Below are 14346 nucleotides of genomic sequence, written 5' to 3'. Positions count from 1 at the left end.
TAATTATCCCACAGAGCGAGAAATTCAGCAGAGTGAGGGCGTTTTATTGCCCGAAATAGTTTGAGCAGCATTTAATTATTATTTATGATTGTTTAGCGCGTTTTACCCAAAATTGATTTATGCGGTTTTATCGTGTCTGGTCAAGTTTATTAATTTGTTAAAGCCAGCAGCGATTTGACACAAAGGCCCATTCGCCACCCACTTTACGAAAACATATGTGGGCCTCTGTCATGCAGCCTGCCCATTACAATTACATATTAATTAATAACAATTTTCTTTGGGGCGTTAAACAACGTAAAGCTGTAATTAACAAATATTCGATTGGGTTTCGGAAGTTAAATTTATGAAAGCTTATAGGGGATAAGTGTTGCTTTAGAGTTATCTGTTATTTTATTATTGTCATTTTATTTATTATTATAATATTATATCATTACCGTGAAATGACATATATCTTTTCGTAAAATTACGATTATGCCAGAAAATTTAAAATTATTAAAACCGCACGCAATGAAAAGACTACTTTTGATCCTGCAGAATATCTTTTTATTAAATAATTTTAAAGTATGGATAATATTGATTATTGATTATCATAAACCAAAAAATGTTTAACGCTTTTCTATTTAATGTATAAATTATTCTGCTATGCATATCCGATCTGATTTAAATATCTACTCCTCTCAATTTAGGTTAATTTAACTGGCCAGCCCCAAAAGCAAACATTTCCTGCTTTCGCCGATGCTTTTCTCTTTCCCCCCAGATCATGCCGAACCCCCCTCATCTTAACCCACTGATGACAGTGCAAACAGCCCAGACAGCAGAGCAAACCCAATGAGCAACGCCTGCGTGAAAAATGCAAATCAATTCAATTAAAAAAGAACAAGAGCAACGAGCAACAACGAGCAATGCAGCAACAATAGCCAGGACGCATGGCCGCAAGGTACAACATACGATCCGATACTATATAGTATATACACTCACCGCGGGCTCAAGAAAAGCCAAGACCATCGGGATGAAAAGAAAAGAAAACGAAACAAAACACGCTCCATAAAGATTCAAGACACCAACAACAACAACACAAACAGCAACTACAACACATGCCACGAAAGTGTTGCAGTTACAAGAATTTTAATCAAGCGTTTAACACTAAACGCGCCACAAGTCGCAGAAGGCAAAAAGGCGAAGGCGACTTTTGCGGCTGCGCAGACGCATAAACAATTTTCAAATTGTTGTAGTTGTTGCTGTAGTTGTTGTTGTGTCTGCCTTGCAGCCTTTATTGGCATTGTGTTGTTGCCGTGCCGCCGCCTGTTGTTGCTGTTGTGCATAAATTAACTTGCCGCTTGTCTAGGCCCGGCAGCAACATCAACTTTTCTTGGCACAAGAAAAAACACTACGAAATTTTTGGGTAAGCGGATGGTATATGATTTACCTTAAGAAAGATTAAAGGAAATTACAGAATGTGTGTACAAAATTCTGAACAACAAGATTTGCTTTAAGGAAAAAAAATTACTCCTATAACAAACCATTATAAATTTTATTCAAAATAAAAAATATTTAAAATTAAATGAAAGTTCAGTACCATTATATACAATTTTGTTTAAATAATAAAAAACTGATTTACTTTTACTGTATAAACTCCAAGAAAACTTTAAGATTCTCAGACAAACACTTAATTTAAAATTACAAATTAAACTAATTGGAATTAACAAACTTGTCACTTGTATTTTATACCATAAATTTAGTTGAAAAGCCTAACATGATCAGTTTTTCTTAGTGTGACGGTTCTTGGTTTGTCTTTGGCTTTTCTCCTTTCGTTTTGGACAAATTTAAATTTGCATGACAGACGCACATTGATCATATTGGCGGGCCAAGGGAGACTCGCAAGGGGGCTAAACATGCCACAACGAGCTCCAACTGTGCCAAAAGGAGTCTTTCAATTTCATTCGATTCAATGCTGTTTCTTTTCCATTTTCAATTAACCAAACATGCCGAGCACTCAAAATGTCATTTGGTTTTGTCAAATGTTTTGTGTGCGTCTTGTCTGTTGATTTTTTTCTTTTTTTGCTTCATGTCTGGGGAACAGACAAAAATTTAGGCCAGCAGCATGCGTGAAACTCCCATAAAAAATCATTCAATAAATCACAACAAATTAACATAAATCTTGTTCTGTCGTCGGCGCTTTTCAGCTAGGGGATTTCAGCGACTGGAGGGCGGGGCTGGAGAACTCCAGCGGAGTTGCCTCCCATTTCCCCTCCAGAAAGCTCTTGCGACGCTCCTGATGTTGATGATGATGTCGATCGTAAATCGTGAAAATTTGACAAATGCCCAAAAGCTTCCACGCACTCAAATGGGCAATAAAAAATTAAAAAGTAAATATATTGAAGCGGCGAAGCCATCATTGAGCCACAAAGCTGAAAAAAAAAATCTTTACTGCATCTTTAATAGCAGCAAATGGGGATGTTTCCTATCGAAGAAAAAATACTCTAGATTTAATAAAACAAGCCCGATGACTTTAAAGTTCTTTTAAAAAATTTAAAATGATTTCTGATTATATTTTGAAATAGAAATATTAAATAACAAAAGAATTTGATGATTATTTTGAATTGTCAATAAAATAAACTGTGTTCTAGTGTATTATAAACTCAGTCCATATTTAAGGTTCAGAGAGAAGAAATATTTGTTTACAACTCTTACTATTTCAAAATTTTTTTTAAAAGATATCCATAGTATTTTGGGGTGAAGTATAAAGGTTAGTCTTAAAGGGTATTTTAGTTGTGTGGTAACAACTTCTAAAATCTAACCAAAACAGATGCACAAATTCTTCGAGACTTGGCGCACACACACGTGCACTCCACATAGATGACACAAATGGCACACAAAATGTATCTCTTAAAACGCAAAATGAGTGCCATAAATGCGAGGCAGACAACAATGTGGAGGAGACCGGGGCAGGAAGATATAGAGTGGGGCCCCTAAGGGAAGCCACCGCGCACATGTCTGCAAAGTGTTAATGTGAATTTATGATGCATATTACTTGGCATCGCAACTGGAGAGCCTCGCATTCAAACTCATTCTCCAACTCGTGTACCTAACTGCTGTCTGGCTGCACTTTCGGCCAAGATAGATAGCTTCATTCGGTTCGGGGTTCAATTCTTCTAGTAGCGTAATGAAAAACAGATTTGAGAAAGTTTTTACGATTTTTTTTTGGTTCGTCTTGGTCGCTTTTTCGGTAGTTTTTATGATGGAAATTTGGAGTGAAGTTTTATTATTGTAATAAACAGAAGAGTGCTGAAAGATCAAAAGCATTAAGTTTTGATGTTTTGCTTATAATTAGGAACATGAATTCGTTAAAAGGGTGTATGGGATTATGTAAGAAATTATATACTGCGAGGTTGTGATGCATTAACCCTTTATAAATTCCTTGAAATAAAACATTACTAAAATCCCATTTTAACTCTCTGCAATTCCTTTTCCCTCTGTTAAATTCCAATTTCCGAAAATTTCTTCACAGCTGACACTTATTGAATTATCCCGCCCTTGACTAATTGAAACCAGAAATGGTTAACCCCGAAATCTCGCGGTTTTCCCCGCCAACCCCTCAAAAAAAAACTCACACCTGAAGGCCATAACAAAGTTAATTAAATGCCTGGCTTAGGCCTCTAATAAACTTTCAATTAAGACAAATACCCAAAAATACACCACTCTATATGGTGGTGGGGTTGGTGGATACGATCCCAAAAATAGGAGGCGTTTGTGCGTGAGTGTGCAGGCGACGCCCATTGAAATGCATTATTGAGGGGTGCGGCAGGTCGGTCATTTTTTGAAGTCTCGCCGAAGACAATTTGCTCCAGTTCACAATTGTGGGCGGGCGGAATGGGAACGGGATCGGAAAGGGGCGGACGGGTGTTGACAGCTGCGCCTGGTGGCCGCAAACTATACGAGAATCGTATAATTTATGCAGTTCCACAAGTTTAGACAACCATTTCACTCCGATTCGGAACAAACACAAAAAAAAGGAAAGAAAAGCGGGAGGAGGACTCAGAGCAATGAGCATGACAAATTTTTGTTTGGGGCGCTTGCTGCTTTTGAAGTTCCCTTTCGCGAAACTCCACAAGTCACCTTCGCCGATGGATCTTGGCTCTATATACTCGTATACTCTGCCGCCGACTGCTTAACCCATTCCATTTCACTCCACGTTCCTGTTGGCGGCAGCTCGTAAATAAAATCGTAAATTGCCATTTTGTTTTATTGTCGTCCAGTCCCGGTCGACAGACAGTTTTTATTTTTATTGAGCTCGTTTTGTTGCCGGAGGAGCCTCTCCTCTGGGTGTTTTCGATGCCCGGCTGGCCGCCTTGTGGGATGCAAAAGTTATCGTGGTTGCCACGACATGTCGTTAATGAGCCATAAAGGTGTGCAGCAGGCTCACCGCCAGCTATTGAAATCGAAAATGTGGGGGGGGGAGTTAACTCCCCAACGGACGAGATGAGGTGGGAAATGGAAAATGGGCACTGGAAGTGTTTCTCGATTTCCTCCTCTCGGGAATTTATGATCGGGGAAGTTCTTTATTTTGATCTGGCTGTTCGGGAATGATTTATAGATAGGGGAGGAGGCATAAACATTTCACTTCGTTTGTTAAGAAATTTTTATTCTGAGTGGTTAATGTCATATAAAATACATTCTTTGAATTTTTTCTGAGTTGTGCAATGACCGGTAAGCATCTATTTTATCGATTTGATACCTAAAAGGTGTTTAAAATATTGTTAAGAAAAATTCATTTTGACTGATTGAATTTTCAAAACAAAAATTTGTTCTTAATGATAAAGTGATTTAATATCAGCATTGATAATTTATAATTCCCTGCCTTTAAACTGGTTTGTAAGGAATCCATCACCGCACCCTCATCCACTCGCTGATGTGTTAATGCAAATTCTAGTTCTTCCAGTTGAGATCTATGATATATGAAGTCCCAGCCTGGTGCTTTATAGAGAATTACAAATTGCACGCACAGACAGCTCCACAAAAGAAGGCATCGAGGAGGAGGAAGGTGCTTCACTTAATGATTAATGTAAGTCGCGTACAAGAGTCGGAGAGATGATGACGATGGCACTGTGACGGAGCTTTTCTTTCCCGGAATCGAGCACAATGGCCATCGGCAATGTCATTCCCTCACCAACCGACTGACTGACTGACGGAGTGGCCGAATGCCTGCCCGACTCACTGGCTGGCTGACAGTAAATAATCTATCAATAATTGAGAATGCCTTTTTGCTCGGCATTGGCATTGGCATCATCTTGGGTCCAAAGGGGCGAGGCTCGTGCTATCGGATCCCCAAATGGAACCCTTGGACCACACTTGGCGACGTTAAAGGATTCCGCTCCTCTGCTCCACCGATTATGCTCTTTATGGAGCCAATGCCGTCGATAGGCTGCCCTCTAGGCATGCGCCTCCGGACCCCGATTTCCTGCCATATCTCCTGGACCTTCAGACTCCTCCGAACGCATCGCTTTCATGGCTGACTGGGTTTGCGCTCGATTCGATTATTTATGTCATTTGCTTTGACATTTATCATTCCACGATTTCACGATTTTTTGTTTGCCCCACTCCCCATTGGTCTATAAATACACTTAAAACAATCGGAATAAACCAAGAAAAGTAGATAGTAGTTGAGAATTTACACCTTTACATGAATAGCTCGTTACTACAAAACATATTTCCTATTAATTTAATTCAGCTATAGAAACATTTTAATGCTAATAATAAATTGTCTTCGGAACGTATTAAATTAAAAATTTAATCTGAGTTTTGTAAATACATATTTTATAGTAGGTATATTTGAGTGGATGGTTTTTAATCGATTTGTTTTCCATAACTGTGTGTGCTGCAATTATATATATGTTCTGGATCATACTTTTAAATGAGGTTTCTTTAGCACTTGCGACTGATTTCCTCAGTGTTCCCTGATTTTTTCTCCCTATTGTCAAGGCCAGAAGATGATGACGACGCTGTCCGATAGCCACTCACTCCATGGCCGCTTTTGGCTATTTATGGCCGCGCTACTTAACATAAATTTTATTGCTTTCGCTGTTTGCTCATTTGGGGGCTAGGCTGTTGGCTGTTGGAGCCGAGAACCTGGAAGTATCTGTGGCTTACTCACCGGGACAACGGCCAGGATGGATGCTCTCATCGAAAGCGAGCTCCTGCTGTCTATGAATTGATGAAGATTCATTTATTGTATGATTAGTTTTGCTTTTATGGAGTGTGTGTGCTGCTCTTTATTTCTTCTTTTTTCATGCTCCCTTTTAATGGAACTCAGTCGCCAGTCGCATTAGCCGACAATATACATATATACTCGTATATATAGAGCTTGCACACTTAAATGAAATTATTATTCATCGTTGCATTGCCTTTACCTTCGTATACGTGTAGTTAATTGAAAATTATCCAACATCCAGGCAAATTTTAGCCCCAGGCTTCAAACAGAAACAGGTTAACTCAGTTAACTTGGTTAAGTCGAGTCCATGACTCATGGCGATCAGAAATTAAGGTCAAAGGTGCGGGAGGCACAGATGTCAATCACACAGACTGCAGTTTGCAGCGATTTACCAGGAAATTATTGATGAATGTGCCTTTCAGCCGAGGATTGGGACTCATGATGATGCTCCAAAACAAAACTAATGACTTCGATCCCATCCCTTGAGCCTGACACTAAGCAATTTCCGAAAGTTGCCAAGTCAGACGAGGAGAGGCAGCAATTAAGTTGCCCCACTGTCAAATGCAAATGTTACTGCCCATCAGGCGGTTGAATTTTGTGGATGGGGATTCGTTTTCGGGATCGAATGGGCTTGGGTTGTATGCGAAAACCTGCCGAGTCACAAATCGATGCGTAATTAATTGGCTTGAGCAAGTTTCGCATGCCGCATGCAATTAAAAATTCATATTCAAGTTCAATGTCTGGAAACTTAGACAACCGCTCTCTAAGTTGCTTTCAACAGAACGCCGCATGTGGTGAGGATAGCAAATGGAGAGGGTTTGTATAAAGGGGTTCGGGGGAGGAAAGGAGTCACGGAACAAAATATTTGCACATTCAGCAGTGTACACTGAACAAAATAGAACATTGTATTTGAGAGAGCCAACTTTTGTAACAACCAAACTGAAAGCCATATACTTTTACTTGCACAATTCTTTGAGAAAAAGAATGTCCCTTGAAGTTAAAGTACAGTGCAACTAAATATTGCATTGCAAGGCTTGAAATAAGTTATAAATATTATGTATACTAAAAGAATTTTAAACATAAAATTTAATATACATTTAAAAGAATTTTATGGGAGCCAAACAAATTTAAAAATATATAAACACACGAGTAAACATTTCGGAAAATTAAGCACTCTCTTTGAAAGGTATTTAGTTACATTTATGTTCTGAATCTTATATAGATTTTTTTCGCGTGCATATGAGTATGCATCCTTTGGGTCTGGGGACTTGTTTTGACCACTGCCATCCGTGAGGCTGGCCTGCCTTACAAAGTTGCTGTGTGTGGGCTCCTCAAGAAGGAGGTTGTCGGTCGAAGGGGGTTAGGCATCTTGAAAATATATGGTCCGTTGATTACCGCTTGCTGTGATTTTTGATTATGCAGTTTCCGTTTCGTTTTTACTGGTTTTTCTTTCACCCATTCATTCTTTTTCTCAGTTTTTTCCCTTTTTGCATATGTAATTTTGTGCGCAAAGCATTTCAAGGACTGTTAAACGCTGAGTTTTTGCAGTGCATAATTAGTTTGATACGCATACTCGTAAAGTCCGGCTATTAACATAACCGTTTCACTATGATCGAGAAAGCACTCAAGGAATTCTTGAGAACCAACTTAATTTGCTTTTGAAAAATAATTACTTAATAACCCCAACAAGCCTAAGCTTCTTAAGTATTAATCCAAGCCGTAACAACTTCATCTTATGTTCTACATTGGCTCAAAAGTTAATGAGTTAATCCGTTTGAAATATAAAAAAGGCTTTTCAAGTTCAATCAATGCAAAGACGATGTCCAGAATAAATAAAGATTAGCTCCATTTTATAAAAAAAAAACCCTGCAGACCATTCTCTTTGTTCAATAATCCACCATGACTAAACAAAAAAAAGCTCTTTGAAAAAACTGGAACCTTGTTAGGCGATTAACCCCAAATAATGAAGTCAATTAACCAAAGTAGACAACTCAATGGGCACCGGCACCCCAAAAATTCAAAGAAAAGAAATATCGGAATAAATAAATTACAAGGGAGAAACTCTTTTTGGAGAGCAACAGGTTCGAATTTGAACAATTTCCAACGCCAAAAGTTTGTAACTCCAGGCAATGACATCATTTGGCATCAGTGTCAACTTCATTGTTCTCCCCCTTTTATTTTTCCCCTTTTAAGATGAAAACCCACCGTATCCACAATCCCAGCAGAGTGCCATCAATTATGTGCGGCATAGAATGGTCGAAAAAGGTAGCCAAATAAAATGAGCATTCGTTTGATAGATTTTGATGTATTGCCTGCAATTTGTTAGGCCCGGCAAAATGCTTTCGGATACGGGAAATTACCGACACGCTGTGAGCGGATCATACAAATTAATTAAATACCGGGGAGATCGATTTGAAATAACTTTAGGGAGTCCATGTCAAAAGATCAAAACCAAACACGATTCGGTTATTTAGGCTCAAACTGCTGTTTGTCTTTCTTTTTACACGGCTCGACAGTCGGAAAATAAATATAAAAGCGCTAAGGTTGGTGTGTAATAAATAGTTTAGCTCGTGGACCGCATGTGGTTTGCTTTAACCTTTTGTTACTTGTTTTCAGAGAGTGGGTGTGTTTTTTGAGTTATTTGACCCACCGGACTGCGCATTTGCATATAAAAGCTCTGGCAGAACTAATGGTACTGACACTAAAGTTGAATGCGTTGTAAAAATGTTCAAGGATTGTGTAAGACTAATTTGTCACACTTTTATCTTTTTTTTTTGTGAGTCTTTAGCTATTTACTAACGATGGCACAAATTTAGTGTAAAGCTAATGAAGATAATGTATGCTGAATATACCGAAATCTCCAAAGTGCGTTGCTTAGTTTTTAAAGAACCTATTCTGGGAAAACTTTTGAAGTTTATTATTTATTAAATAATCAATGTAACCAATTACTTAAGATTTAATTAATTATGTTGTGTCAGTGCTTTATGTCGATTTCCTTGATTAGCAATTCGCTATCAGCATATTTTTTGTAACTCAACCCAACATATACCTAATACATATTTTTATAGTTTCTTCATAGTTTCTAGGCTGACCTATTTAGATAAGCGAGAAACCAAGATTTGTCTTATTTAATTTTCTGAACCGTCTCTATGGATTGTTCTATTTATAGAACACTTCCCCCCAAATCTAAGAGAGTAAAGGAGTGAGTCATGAGGGTAAAAATTATTCCTTGATCCAAGGGGCGTCGGTGGTGTAATGGTCAGCATAGTTGCCTTCCAAGCAGTTGATCCGGGTTCGATTCCCGGCCGACGCACAATAAAATTTTTTTATATTTCCAAATTTTGAATAATTGTTTTATGATAGTCCAAACTAAACATTAGCTAATAAGCTTATTTCTCCAAGAACACCTGTTAGAATTTAAGGGCACCAATTAAATTTATTCACTCTACTTGTGAACTCCATTGTATTGTCTAGAAATTGTATTCTTATTTGTATTATTATTTGCATGGAAAATTTAATTAAGCTGACTTTACCTCAGACATAACCTTGTAAATATTTGAGCTTCTAATTTGGTGTTCGCATTTAAGATGAACATCTTAGGCCAGGTCCGAGTACCAAGGCCAATGAACGTTGTCCTTAAGGAGGGCTAAACCATATTGGAATGGGGAGAGTAATTAGTATGCCGTTTGCGTTTAGCAAAGCGTTTTGTTTGCACTAAATTCTCAATAACAGATTTTCGGAGTACCCAATACCCAAAAAAAAATGTAGAAGGTGTATTGAAAATATTTATTATATTTAAAATACCAAATTTGATACCCTTATTTAGGTGGTGAACAACTCGTAATTTAAATGTAGGTAAACTAAAATATAAATAACACTCCATTAAATGATATCCGACTACGAACATTTTTGCTTGGATCTCAGTCTCCTTTTTATCCTCTTCCCTGGGAACTCATTTGCTATTCATTTCGTTGCTGTCCTGTTCTTGACTTATGCGTATTACTGCAAATATCAATTAATACTGTAAACGTGCGTGAAATATTCAATCCGAGTTCTGCCCTGGACACGCACTGACCTTGGATTATAATCAAGCCCCATGTGGAGTAGTGTGGCAGATAAGAACTTGCAGACGGCTAACATAATTGATTTGCTGCCCGATTTATGTGTCTGCCAGCAAAAAGGGGAAAGGGTCAAAGTCACGCACATAATCGGAAATTTCGAGCTGCCCTCAGATAGCACTCAAATATTATTCAAGTTTCTGGCTTGCCGATGATGTTGCTGTTGTGTCGTTGTGGCTGGTTTTGTACTTGCAACATTGGAATATGCAAAGCGTGCTCCACAGCATGTGTAAGCACTTGAGAAATCATTACGTAAATAGCAGGCAGCCACAGTAACTTGCAACACCCTTGTGTACTAAATCTCGGTTAACCGAAGTCATAACTAAATTATTGGTAATATTGCATTTGGTATTTACATTTCAATTTCATTCTAAAAATAAACACCAAATAATAACCGATTAAAAGCAATACTTTTTTTTAATTAAAATGTAATATCAACATTTAAAAAAAATTTTTATTTAATTAGCTTCAATTTATATTATTATTAAAAGGCGTAAACTGCAATGCAGTGGAAAGAGCTAAATATGTATAACAATTTGCTAACAACTGCAATGAGTTGTATTTCAAAAACTTTTTCAGGTACTTTTTAATTAACACAAATTCTGCAGCTACTATTTAAATACCACTTAATAAACTGTGAAAAAAAATATACATTTATTTCTCCGTCGTTGGCCCTGTTTTCCCTACCACTTAAAAGCAATATTTGGATTGGTTCAGCTGCGCTTTACGTTTTTGGCATTTCAATGACTGCCACGCCCTCTTCCCATTTGGCTCCCAGCACGTTTTGTTCCGTTTTTGTTTATTTGACATCCGCATATTTATAGCAGTTACTGTCTGTCTCTGCGTATTATGATGACCGTTCAGCTGCCGTCGTTTTGCTTTTTCTGCCCACTGTGCCCGTTGTGCTTCTGTATTCTGTTTATGTTTGCTCTGCGGCATCTTCACAGCTGAGTGATTGCGGCCCAATATTTGTCTTTGTCCACCGCTGTGCCACCGGCAAACAAAGGGTTAAACGGGGTCAAAGGTGCAGCGGGTCCGTAAAAGGGCGGTCTGAAAAACGGGCCATTTGTAATTGTAATTTTTGCCACATACGCATAAATGAACTCTCCAAAAAATGGTGCCAAATAAAATAACAATTTATTGAATCCTCGAGCGATTGTTTGAAATTGCAGAAAAAAGTAATATAAGTCTTTTGATTATAAAGTAACAACCCTTTATCAAAAATATTTTGAATATTAAATTACTTAGAAACGTATTGGTTAATCCCATATTCATATTTGTAAAGGCAAATCTTGTTTAAAACATAAAAAATGTTATGTAAAAGCTTAAATCTTTTTTTAATCATTGCTTTTGTAAAACTAATCGGATCTTGAAACTTACTTTTCAATTTCTTGGGGAATAAAGTATCTCAAATTTAAAACATAAGTATAGATCTTGAGAAAATTGCGCTGATTTCTTATGTTTTCCGCTAAGTGGCAATCAGCAGATCCAATCTTTCACCGACCCCACACACACTCCGCAGATCAATCGCTGTCATCTCATTCTATTTCCACATCCATTTAGCATCTGCTTCAATCTGCCGCTCAATCGCCGGCCATTTCTCTCCGCATTAATGTCTCTGTTAAATTGCCGGCTAAAAGCCAACGAGCTGTGGAGTTTAATTAAAAAAGAACCTAGGCTCCCGCCTCCCAACACACATACAGGCGCATATCAATTACGCAGGCGATTAAGCCAAACAAACTGCCAACTGATTGGCGATGCATGCCAATGCCAAAACCAAAGACCTGAAAGGAGCCCACAAAGATGAGACTTTCAGCAATACACTGCCAAATAAAAATATTACCCTATCTCTTAGTAAATCTTTTGTACAAAATTATGATCAAAAAGTTTTTTCCTTCGTATGCAGAGAAAACATTATTAAATAAGTGTTAAAAACAAGAATTCCTTACGATTAAAAGAACTAAAAATTTTTAAGATTTACCTAATTCCCTTATAACAAGCGTAAAAAAATAATTTGATCTAAATAATTGTGCCTAAAAATATTTTTATGTCTGCTCAATATTATTTTATACTTGAATTTGTATTAATTAATATTAATAGTATTTATCTTTTACCCAAAAATTAAACTTTCTGTATTTTTATAACTAATATCAATATCATTTATCATCATCATCAGAATTTTTCTCACATTTTTCGCTGTACGAGGCGTTTGGTTTTGGGTAAGATACACATCGTGTTGTCGATAGAAAAATGGCCAGAACCAAGCGACGGGGTCTAGACCGCGTTACGCACACGAATTGTCAACTGGTTAAAGGAAACTGGTTAAGAAAATTGCAGCCTTGATTGCATGTGACCGTCAGCAACACGCACATACACCATATAGCCATTTGGCCATCGGAAGACGTCAAGAGAGACGAAGTTTTAGGCCAAGTAGAGCCTCCAACGGGGACTTAATTTGGCTTAAATGGCCGGCCAAATTGCATGGCTACCTCAACACTATGCAAATGCATTTTCCTCTCTCTCTGTGTGTCTGCGTGTAATAATTTTCCAATTTCATGCAATTTAATTTCCGTTGTCATGCGGCGGTTCAAGTATTTTTCGCTATTCGCTATTCAGGCGAAATTTCATAGCGTAGCTAAATTGTCGCCAGTTTTTTGGTCGGTCATGGTGGAAGTTAATTGCATTTTGCTGTTAATATCTAATTCCATAGTTTAACCGTTATATACCCGTAATGGGAAATACTTCGTGGAAAAAAACTCTAAAATCTATAAGTTAAAGTGAAATTTCTTTCACAGTTCGGTTCAGAAACTAATAAAAATTAATGGCTTTAGATCACGTATGAAGAACGTATAGATATATATAAAAAAAATGTTTTTAAGTAAATTGTATTAAAAAATACAACATTAAACATATTTTTTAAATTAAAATACACTAGACTTATATATCCAATTAAAAGTCTAGTATAAAAACTCTAGCTTAAATAACTCTCTCAACTAAAACGACAATGTAAAAAACACGAACCGAGAAAATTGTTGAAGGCAGACAAAAAAAACTCCTTTGGGCCAAGAACATCCCATTGAATTCCGCACATCCACACTCACCCACAAAAGCAACCATAAAATGGACAATTCATGGCTCCGTGGCGGCGGCAACAACTTCGTTCTCACCTTGATCCCAATCAACCTTTGGTGACATCGGCAACCTCCTTGCAACTCCCTCGATCCGAACATGCTTGCCACATAGCGCTGGGTTTCGCGTCGCGTATTTTTATTTGGCCCGTTGCTGCGTCTTGGCCAACTAATTAGCGTGGCTAGAGCACAAGGCTGCGATCCTTTTGGCCCGACTAGCTGCCACAGCTGCAAAACGAGCACGAAATGAACGACAAATTTGCAGAAAATTGCTCATGTGGTGCACATTCTAATTCTATTAGCCAAAGCACCGCAAGGCAATTATGAAGCCCAAGTGGATGTGGCCGGTTGCTAGTTGCTCATAGCTTGATGCCTTTAATTTCCGCACGCACAGCTTGCAAATATTTTAGAGGTGGTGAGGAACATGGGGAACTTGAACGATCTCATGAATACTGGCCACTGGGGCGAGCTGCAGCAACTGTCCGCTTTTGTAATTTACTACCCGAAAGTCCCCTTCGGGTCCCACAAATTCCCCAGTCCAACTTTGGCTACGCGCATATAAATAAATAAAAAATAAAGATTGCTTTTACTTCGAGGAATAAACTAAGCAATACCTATTACTCATAATACCCATAAAATACATTTAGTATTTTCAAACCCCTAAAAGTATGCCAAATCATCATACATTAATACAATCAATTATTCCACTAAATAAATAAATAACCTCTTAAACAGCAAACCCAAATACCTTAAATTGACTTAATCCACAGAAAGCATAAAGTTACAAAGCAAAAATTTGCATGCTATATAAATTATTTTTTCGCCTTGACTGTGTGGAAAAAAATAAGGCATTTTTGCGTGCAATAACAAAGTGTGAGCAAAATTAATATAA

The 14346-nt window shown here is 37.7% G+C and overlaps 1 non-coding gene across 1 annotated transcript; it reads left to right on the top strand.

Annotated features, from left to right (window-relative positions):
* Positions 1-9449: 9449 nt before the first annotated feature.
* Positions 9450-9521, top strand: Trnag-ucc. The gene has a single exon. It is a non-coding gene; the product is annotated as a tRNA-Gly (tRNA).
* The last annotated feature ends 4825 nt before the right edge of the window (positions 9522-14346 follow it).

The sequence above is a fragment of the Drosophila ficusphila genome, unplaced genomic scaffold (assembly GCF_018152265.1).
Source record: "Drosophila ficusphila isolate 14025-0441.05 unplaced genomic scaffold, ASM1815226v1 contig_414, whole genome shotgun sequence".
NCBI classification, from domain to species: Eukaryota; Metazoa; Arthropoda; class Insecta; order Diptera; family Drosophilidae; genus Drosophila; species Drosophila ficusphila.
This window is presented reverse-complemented; position numbering and strand designations above follow the sequence as displayed.